At 32.3% G+C, this 10,456-nt stretch overlaps 1 pseudogene; it reads right to left on the bottom strand.

Annotated features, from left to right (window-relative positions):
- Positions 1–2,131: 2,131 nt before the first annotated feature.
- LOC149565759 (ATP synthase small subunit 6, mitochondrial pseudogene) lies at positions 2,132–2,615 on the bottom strand (annotated as a pseudogene).
- Between the last annotated feature and the right edge of the window lie 7,841 nt (positions 2,616–10,456).

Below are 10,456 nucleotides of genomic sequence, written 5' to 3'. Positions count from 1 at the left end.
TGAGATCTATAATCAGCAATTTAGTTGCATCAAAAATTAGGTCATCTCATTGTTGCTCTCTAACCATTGTAGCAATGATCTAAATCTCTTAATGTAGTTGGCTTTATAGCTATTTGTAAATTCTCTAACAAGGTGGCATTTCTATTGATTTGTCTAAAGACCTCTAACAAGGACACTCCTAATACGGTGATTAAATCCTCTAACAGGGTCACACCTAATAGTGTGCTTTGTAACTTTTAACAGGGTTGGCTCCTAATAGGGTTCACTTCAGAAGAGTGAAAATCAGTAACTAGTTGCAATTGGTATGGATCTATTCCTTCTTTTAGCTATACCATTCTGTTGAAGTGTACCAAGGGCTGATATTACATTAGCAATTGGTATGGTGGCAAGATTCTCAGCAAATCCTAAAGAAAATCACATGATGGCAATCAAAAGAATCATGAGATATCTGAAAGGTACTGAAGACTATGGATTATGGTATAGAAAAGGATGCAATTTGGATTTGAAAGCATTCAAAGATGTTGATTGGCCAAGAAGCATTCAAAGAATAGCAACAAATTTTTTACATCAGTCCAACTTATTTAGACATGATTCACAATAAGTAAGATCCAAAGGCCTGAATTTCTCTGCAAAATGGTAAAACATGTATTTCATAAAGAGCCAACATAATCTGGCCATCGCTAAAATATATAGTATTTCTGACACAGACGAATCTGACAAATAAAGACAACTTTTGAAAAAATACTACTAACAGAAGGATCTTTAGAATTTTACAAGATAGCTAAATTGAGTTATATGATTTTTTACATCATCGTTTATTTTCTTACTTATCAAAGTCTCCCAATCATGTTTGAAATTGAAGAGGGATGTGAGATCTTGAGGATATGCTCATATATTGTGTCAAAAAAACTTCCACTACCATCTCTTCCAACCTCTAATTTGCATAAGAAGTCAATGATACAATTGTCTCCTGAATGTAGTTTCCAAGATGGAAAAATGTTTGGAAGTATATCATTAATGTAGTAATTATTGTATACTTTCCAGATTCTATTGTGTCACATTTAGTTCGCATCAACATTATGGATCACACTTCATGATCCACCATCACAGGGATTGATGTAGTAACCAACCCCGTCAAACTAATTTTAGTTTAACTTAAAAAGAAATTAACTTAGAACACACATCAAAAGAAAATAGTGCCTAATGGATTCATCCAAAAAACTAAGTAGGGAGTAAAAGGAGTATTGGAATTCAATGATATTTCCCTTCAAACAATTTCAATTCAAATGTAGGAACCACAATTGCATAGGAAAAATCCAATCGAGCATATATGTAAATGCAATCTTTCAAAACGAGGGTTTGAATCCTGTGACAAAATTTAGGGTGTGGAAAGTGTTCTAGAATTACATGGGGTTATCCAACAAATTTTTTAATTCAAATATTGAATCAATAATTGCACATCGTCATTTTGTACCCATAAATGTTTAGGAGTTGAACATACAGATAAGCAACGAAAAAAGATGAAAACTAACAATGCCTCTAAATTTCATTCTTCTTAAGTCAAGAGATTCGAGGTGCATACCAAAATACACAAAAAAAACACACTGAAAATAATATAGATCAAAAAAGACACAAACTAAGATGTTACGAATGCAAAAGTTGAAACATGCTTGAATTGCCGATTCACAACAGTGAAAAAAATCGTAATACATAAAATTGCAAACTATCCCTATTTAACAATACCTCTAAATTTCATTCTTCTTAAGTCAAGAGATCTAAGGTGCATACGAAAATACACAAAAAACACATTGAAAAGAATATAGATCAAAAAAGACACAAACTACGATGTTACCAATGCAAAAGTTAAAACATGCCTGAATTGCCGATTTACAACACTAAAGAAAATCATTATACATAAAATTAATTGGTTACTGTGGGAAAGGTAGTTTTTTTTTTTCTCGCTCAAATATATAAATTTATCACAATACCATCTAGCAATTCCATATAAACATCAACCGCAAATGATATTTTTCAACATGAAAAGCAATGTGTTTTATTAGGGAATTCAAAATTTGTCAAATCATTGTTGCCCTTGTATTCTTGCAAGAAATTTAGATTACTAAAACATAGATGAGTCCTTAAATCACCATTTTATTTGATCCATTGGAGAAAAGAAGCAAATGAACTAATTCAAAAACCTCAGTTCTAACTTCCAAGGAGTAGAAAACATAACTAACAAATCAGCCACACGTAATCCATCAAAATACACCCAGTACAAGTCCTTCATCATTTTCCATGACGCTGTACAAAAGGCAATTTTTTGGCATCCTCCTCGGAGAGGCCAAGAGAAAGCTTGGTGACGACGTCGAAGGTAATGCCGAAGCCAACAAGGAATGGCCAGTTCCTATTGAATTCTCTCTTCAAAATCATTCTCCACGGCTCGTTCCACGCCATCGCAATCTTCGCTGCTCCAACCTGCCTCCTCTTCTTCCTAGATTTCTTTTCCCCTGCAAACCCTAATCGTACCAAAAGTTATGGTCACGAAATGAATTTTCAAACTCGCGTTGTATTAAGGAGATCAGAAACGGGTTCATTTAAATCTAGACGCTATTGTGATTGAAAAATTCACCTTTCCCCAAGTTACTTAGGCTAATTAATCAATACAAAGTATTCTCACTTTGGGGGCTTCGACCTTAAGACCAAAGGGGAGGAAGGTTCTAAGTACGAGTTATGCTTCTTAAGGTCTGATGCTGAGATTTAAGCAATGCACTTCTGTTGTCGATATGTTTGTATATTCTTAGGGGGATTAGTCTCTAACTTATATCACATGTATCAAGATACATATTGTTGGGTGTTAGAGTGGGTGTTAGAGTGGGTCATCATGGGGTTAGGCTAAAAATATATAATTATGAATTTATCAAGGATAAATATTAAATTTACTTTTTTTAATTGAGGGGCTTTAGGATCAATTTGTATGGAGCAAGGGGTCCCATGAAGCCCTAAAAAAGTTTGCTACAGGATTAATTAGAATCTTCTCTTCAAACTAGAAATTGCCCCACCAGCTAAGGTTTATTTTCTACCACTTGTCAATTTTTATAAAATTGACAAGTGGTAGAAAATAAACCTTAGCTGGTGGGCAATTTCTAGTCCCCCACCTTTTCCGCCCACTCAAATATACACCCTAAAAGGTAGGGGTTGCTAATTTTGAGAAGAAGATTCCAATTAATCATGTAGCAAACTTTTTAGGGCTTCATGGGACCACTTTCTCCAAAAAAAGTGATCCTAAAGCCATCTCAATTAAAAAAACTAAATTTAATATTTATCCTTGGTGAAAACATATCAAGTAATGTGCAGTAATTAGCTTCTATGAGGTTCGTGTGATTTCAAGGCTTTCTGCGGCCTTGGAGATATCTCCTTGAACACTGTGTGGACATAAATATGAGAAAAATAAAGAATTAAATCACATATGAGAAAAATAATTTGGTTGATTATTTCATTTAGGAAGACATGTTGTTCAAAGGAATTTAGTTGTGTATACCAAGAGGATCTATGAGAGATACAATCATAGAGGAGAAACATAGTGATGGACTTGCAGGAGATTTTATAATTGATAAGACAATAAAATTGATCTCTGGAAGATACTTTTGGACACAATTGTATAAGGATGTTTAGAATATGGTGAAGAGTTGCAAAATTTTTCAATTAGCTAAGGGAACTAGCCAGAACCTTTACTTGTTCCTAGTAAACCTTGGGAAGACATCAATATGGATTGTGTCCTTGTATTACCTAGAACTTAAAGTGGTAATGATTCTATTTTTATGATATTTGATAGATTTACAAAGATGGAACAGTTCATACCTTGTAAGAAGGTATTAGATGCAATACACATAGTAAATATATTTTTTAGAGAAATTGTGAGATTACATGGATTAGCAGAGACAATTATTTCAGACAGAGATACTAAGTTTACTAGTATCTTTAGATGACACTTAGGAAGAATTTTGAATACAGAGCTTATGTAGTTCTACATTTCATCCAGGTATCGATGGACAAACTAAAGTTGTGAACATAAGTTTAGGTAACTTGTCAAGATGCTTGATTGGAGATAAACCTTTTGATTGGGACTTATTTTTGACACAAGAAGAGTATGCATGTAACAATTTAGTGAATAGAAGTACTAAGAAGACACCCTCTGAGATAGTAAATGGAATGAATAATAGAGGGACTACCGAGTTGAGGAACTTGAATATTGAAGTGAAGAGCAATGATGAAGTAGAAGAATTTGTATACTTTATGAAGAATTTACATGAATAAGTTAGAAGTAATCTAGATAGCCGTAATCAGGGATATAAGGAGAGACTTAATAAGAAGAGAGGACATAAAAAAATTAAGGTTGGAGATGAAGTAATGGTACATTTGAAGAAGAACAGATTTCCAGTTGGGATGTATAGAAAGCTAAAGATGAGGGAATTCAGACTGTATAAGATCTAGAGAGACATGATAATGGAAATGCTTTTGAAGTTGAATTACTTGAAAACATGGATATTTCATCTATATTCAAGATTTCAAATATCTATGAATATTTTCAATTTTATGAATAGATTGTTGATAATCCTGACTATTCTAAGAAGAAGGTAGAAGAAATTGAACTATGGTATGGATACTCACTCAATGTAAAATATTTTAAGGTATTTGGAAGCATGTGCTACATTCTTAAAGACGACATGAATGGTAAATTTGATACTAAAAGTGAAGAAGGTACATTCCTAGGCTATTCCACAAGAAGTAAAGCTTATAAGTGTTTGACTACTAACACTAAGAAAGTTGTGAAAATGCAAATGTGAAGTTTGATGAATACATAGTGGTACATGAAGCTGAACCTATGAAGGAACCTAAAGAGTAAAAATCCTTTATATACTTTTATGAAGCTATGCCTACTGATGAAGGTGTTGTGTACCAAGTTGTAAATCAACAAAAAGTATAAGTGATTGTCGAGTCACATACAATGAGTGTCAAGCTGCATTTAGGAACCGAGTTACATTCAGTAGCTGAGTTGCAGATAGAAGCTGAGGTACACTCTTAGTTAGGGTATAATTTAGTGGCTAATATTCGTAAATTGGCTAATTTTAGAATTTTTTGGCTAGTATTTTGGCTAATAATTTAAGATTTGATACTACCTAAATCGCCATAGTTTTATAAAATTCAATTCTAGAATATTTAAAATCGCTCAATAATTTATTTTATTGAAAATTTTAAACTCAAATATTCGCCACAATATTCATTACATGAATAGATTTGAGTAACCTAAATATAATATATTATTGGAGAAATTAAATTGAACTAACCAATAATTATCATAATTATTAGTTAATTTAGGGATATATCACCAATATTTATTATTCACTATTGATTTAAAGTATATGTAATGATTCTCATAACATTCCACAAGGTAAAAAATGTTCAATTTTGATTTGTAATATTCCATGGTGGTTAATGAACTTCCTATTATTATTGAGATTCGTCAATATTTTATACAAAAAAAATTATGATTTAAAAATAATCGCCAAAATTAATCATATTTAGAATAAAAAATTGAGAGTTTCACCAATATAAATATTTTTTTTTTTCAAAATAATGAAATATTCGCCAATATTTTATATCTTTTTTTGGAGGTGGCTTTCTTAAAGTTTACCCTGCTCTTAGTTTAAGATAAGTGTACATGAAAGGAAGTTGATCTACGTAATAGAGAAGTACATAGTGATTCTGAAGTTGACAGAACCATTGAAGAAAGAAGAGAAGAACCAAGATTGTCAAAGTATTTTAGAAGACATCACCCTGCTGAAAAAATTATTGGTGATGAAGAAGATAGACCAATGACAAGGAATAGGTTGAGAAGTGATACAAGTTTGTTGAGCATGCATGAGCCTAAGATAGTAAAAGATGCCTTAGAGAATGAAGATTGGAGTAAAGCCATGAAAGAAAAGATTGATTAGATTGAAAAGAATAAGACATGGACTCTAGTACCCAGACCAAAGAACAACAATATGATTGGAACCAAGTGGGTGTATAGAAACAAGTTAGATGAGAATGGTGAAGTCACAAGGAATAAGGAAAGATTAATTTGCAAGTCGTATGCACAAGAACAAAGAATTGACTATGGAGAAACATTTTCCCCAATTGCAAGATTGGAAGGAGTAAGATATTAGATGCAATACACATAGTAAATATATTTTTTAGAGAAATTGTGAGATTACATGGATTAGCAGAGGCAATTATTTCAGACAGAGATACTAAGTTTACTAGTTATCTTTAGATAACACTTAGGAAGAATTTTGAATACAGAGCTTATGTTTAGTTCTACATTTCATCCACATATCGATGGACAAACTAAAGTTGTGAACATAAGTTTAGGTAACTTGTCAAGATGCTTGATTGGAGATAAACATTTTGATTGGGACTTATTTTTGACACAAGAAGAGTTTGCATGTAACAATTTAGTGAATAGAAGTATTAAGAAAACACCCTTTGAGATATTAAATGGAATGATTAATAGAGGGACTACTAAGTTGAGGAACTTGAATATTGAAGTGAAGAGCAATGATGAAGTAGAAGAATTTGTATACTTTATGAAGAATTTGCACGAATAAGTTAGAAGTAATCTAGATAGCCGTAATCAGGGATATAAGGAGAGACTGAATAAGAAGAGAGAACATAAAAAAATTAGGGTTGGAGATGAAGTAATGGTACATTTGAAGAAGAATAGATTTCCAGTTGGGACGTATAAAAAGCTAAAGATGAGGGAATTCAGACTGTGTAAGATCTAGAGAGACATGATAATGGAAATGCGTTTGAAGTTGAATTACCTAAAAACATGGATATTTCATCTATATTCAAGATTTCAAATATCTATGAATATTTTCAATTTTATGAATAGATTGTTGATAATCCTGACTATTCTAAGAAGAAGGTAGAAGAAATTGAACGAATCCTAGATACAAGAGTAAGAAAGAGCTCTAGAGGAAAAGATTACAAGGAATATCTAGTTCAGTGGCAAAATAAACTAGTTGAAGATAGTTCTTAGATAACTCAAGTTGAGTTGGATCCTTATGATTCTTCTTAAAATATTAGTGCTTCCTAATGTGGACATTAATCCTTATTTATCCTAGGTGTCTGATGCAGGAGCATCTTGGGTTCTTTGGCAATCTTGCATCAACCAAAAATATTTCATGTTTTTCTATACCAGTCTACTATTCTGAGAATAGTCCTTGGTGTTTGATTTCTTCCATTTTGCATAGTTGGTTTCTTATTGTGGACCTATCATGAATCATTCTCCTATTTTTGTGGAACTTAATTCCATCTTGCTGAAGAGTTACCTTTATCTTTGCTTGAGGCATGTTTATTTCCTTGCATATTGAGTAATGTGTGGTAATTAACTTCCTACGTGGTTCGTGTGATTTCAAGGCTTTGCATGGCCTTGGGGATATCTTCTTAGATCTCGTGTGAACCTATCTTGGTGTTTGTAGATTTTAATTTTCTTAATTATTTGGTCTCTAATTTCCCCTTTGGGGTAAGACCTATGTTTTGTAATAAATGTGTCTATCAAACTGACTTGTGGTCTTCATGGTTATATATTAGAGATTTGGGATGAGGTTAAGTAAGATCAAGGTTAGTAGGAATAAAGATAGAAGAATTTTACTATGTAAGGTTGAGCTTCTTAGCTCACTAATTGTACTTTAGTCATTTTTTGGTGTAACTAGGCAGGCCTTATGCGTAGCACATTGTAAGAGGGTTGTTTGGCCACATCTGCATTGGGATCAATATAAGTTGTTGTTTCTTCCATATTTTTTTGGCTTCTATGTGTACACTCTAGCAAGGTGATTGATGAGTGTCCCCTTGGTTCACTATACTCATCCTACTTGCATCAAAATTGATATTTTTGTTTGGAATTGTGTAAAATTATGATGATTTATTTATCAATTTTATAGTTTTGATTCAATTTGTATTGCATGTGTATGATGTGTATTTCATTAATGATTTAGAAAAAAGTATACATCTACTATCCAATTTGCGATATCCCTATCTTGTGGCCTTTTGGTTTGTAATTAATATCAGTAGTATTTTATTATTCCAGAAAAGGATCATGTACAACATTATTGCATTAAGCTTTACAACTCCTTAGTCCCTCCCTATTTAACTATTAAGGTATTAACAATTGTTACATACTTATAACATCCTCCACTGTAATTTTCAACCTAGAACTCAACTATTGGCATAGTATTTTATTATTCCGGAAAAGGATCATGTACAACATTATTGCATTAAGCTTTACAACTCCTTAGTCCCTCCCTATTTCACTATTAAGGTATTAACAATTGTTACATACTTATAACATCCTCCACTATAAGTTTCAACCTAGAACTCAACTATTGGCATAAATACAAATATAATTTCAAGTATATATCTTACAAGAACAAATAGTTCTTCCATGCAACTGATGTTGATCTGCAACCAAACTACAATGTTCCTAACACCCTTTCATAGTAATCCTTGTTATGACAAAAATATGAATGCCCTTCTAGATAGTCCTCGTCCACAAAAACTCCCCTAGAGCCAAGCCCTGTGTCCTTGTAAAAACTTTAATCCCCTTTCTGCTGACACCAAATCACCATTCCATACAACCCAATCATTCTTGATGAAACAAAATAGCCCCCCCTACTTTTGTTATGTTCAAAAAGAGAAAAATACAAATCACATCCACTCATTTGATCTCATATTCAGAAAAACCCAAAAACTTATCTCTGAAACCATCACCCACTTCACTCACAACTCACCTCCCATGTTTTCTCGATGTCCTTTGTATTTATCCTTCTATACAAAATTAGTAGAACTCGTACATGAACCTCCCCTATCATAATTCTTTCTTGCAATAGTAATCCATCCTTCACTTATTATTAGGTTGTTATTTCATTCTGCATTTATTGGAATTTATCCACCTTTCCTCACCACCTCAAGAAAGATACAAGGTCGTAATGCCTAGCATCCTCCTCATCTTCAAAGCTCTCACATCTAACACAATGTTAGGGATATCCCACTTCAAAATGGATTCAAGACCACCTAGCATCTCTGCTCAAATAATGCTTCTATCATGTAACCCACTTCACCAGTGTTTTCCCTCAATTCAAGGCCCCAAGCAATAAACATTGAAATAATGTCTGAATTCATTCACAACTTGATTTTCCTCTACTAAATTGAGGACCCAAAATAGAGAGTGTGGCATTAATCATCTCCTCACTCTTGATTTGCAATAGACCTCGCATGTGCTCCTTGCTCAACAAGCCTTTTAAGTTTTTTTTTTTTCTATTTCTTGGTGTCTACCAAAAAAGGTTTCTTCCATATTCATTATAGATTTCTATACCTAGAAAAGGCCTACAAACCTTACAAAAAGGAAAAAAAAAAACACTCACATACTCACCACAAATGTAGTGCCTACCCCTAGTTTACTTTTCATGTTATTTTGTCAAATTCTTTTAGGCCAGCTTTTAAAGTTGTGTTATGATTTAGTGGTACTTGGTTACTTGATTTGATTGATGTTATTTCATACTTAGATTATATATTTGATAAGCTACTTGATACTTAGTTATTTCATGTATTCATGGTTATTCCTTTTATGACAATGCTTTGTATATTCATATAATGATCTCAATTGTTTTCATAATGACTGTTAGATGGATGATTTATATACACTTTTATGGTTATTAATCCCATACTTGTATGTGTATGGTGTGCATGTATGTTTTACTTTACGTTTGACATTTCTAATGTGGTTGAGGGAGTTGTAGTCACCTGCTAGTCAGGATCTACACGATGTACCACTCCTCGCCATTATCTATTTAGTTTAGATATATATACATATGTACATGTTCAACTTTTATGTAGATTGTAGGTACTGAGCATCAACTTCCTTGAATTGTCAGGATGACCGTGCCCTATCATAGTATCTCAATGGTAAAGAGGGGAGATAGTTCTTGAGTCTAAATCCTAACCCTAAGCCATTTGTCCTAGAAAATAGGACGAGTATATGGGTTATGCACCCTTTCGAATTTGTCAAGTTATGCGAATTCGACATTTTGACCCTTGAGTTTGAATTCATACTTTGTCTTTTAGATGGGTTTTTTTATTAAGTTTGTGGGGCTATTTTGATTTCCAGTTATAATTAAATCCAATAACAATATTATTAAATAATTTAATTTAACAAAAAACTTATAAAGAAAAATCAAATTTTAATTATATTTAATTAATTAAGAGTTTAATTAAATAGAGGAAATAAATTAAAAGTCCACATTTGGTGTAATTATATTTATTTAATTTAATAATAATTAATTTAGAAGTTTCATTTTAATAATATATTCTAAATATTATTATTAGTTAAATTAATAGATCTATTTTCTAATTACGT

The sequence above is a fragment of the Cupressus sempervirens genome, chromosome 3 (assembly GCF_028749045.1).
Source record: "Cupressus sempervirens isolate cs-2001-9-10 chromosome 3, ASM2874904v1, whole genome shotgun sequence".
NCBI classification, from domain to species: Eukaryota; Viridiplantae; Streptophyta; class Pinopsida; order Cupressales; family Cupressaceae; genus Cupressus; species Cupressus sempervirens.
This window is presented reverse-complemented; position numbering and strand designations above follow the sequence as displayed.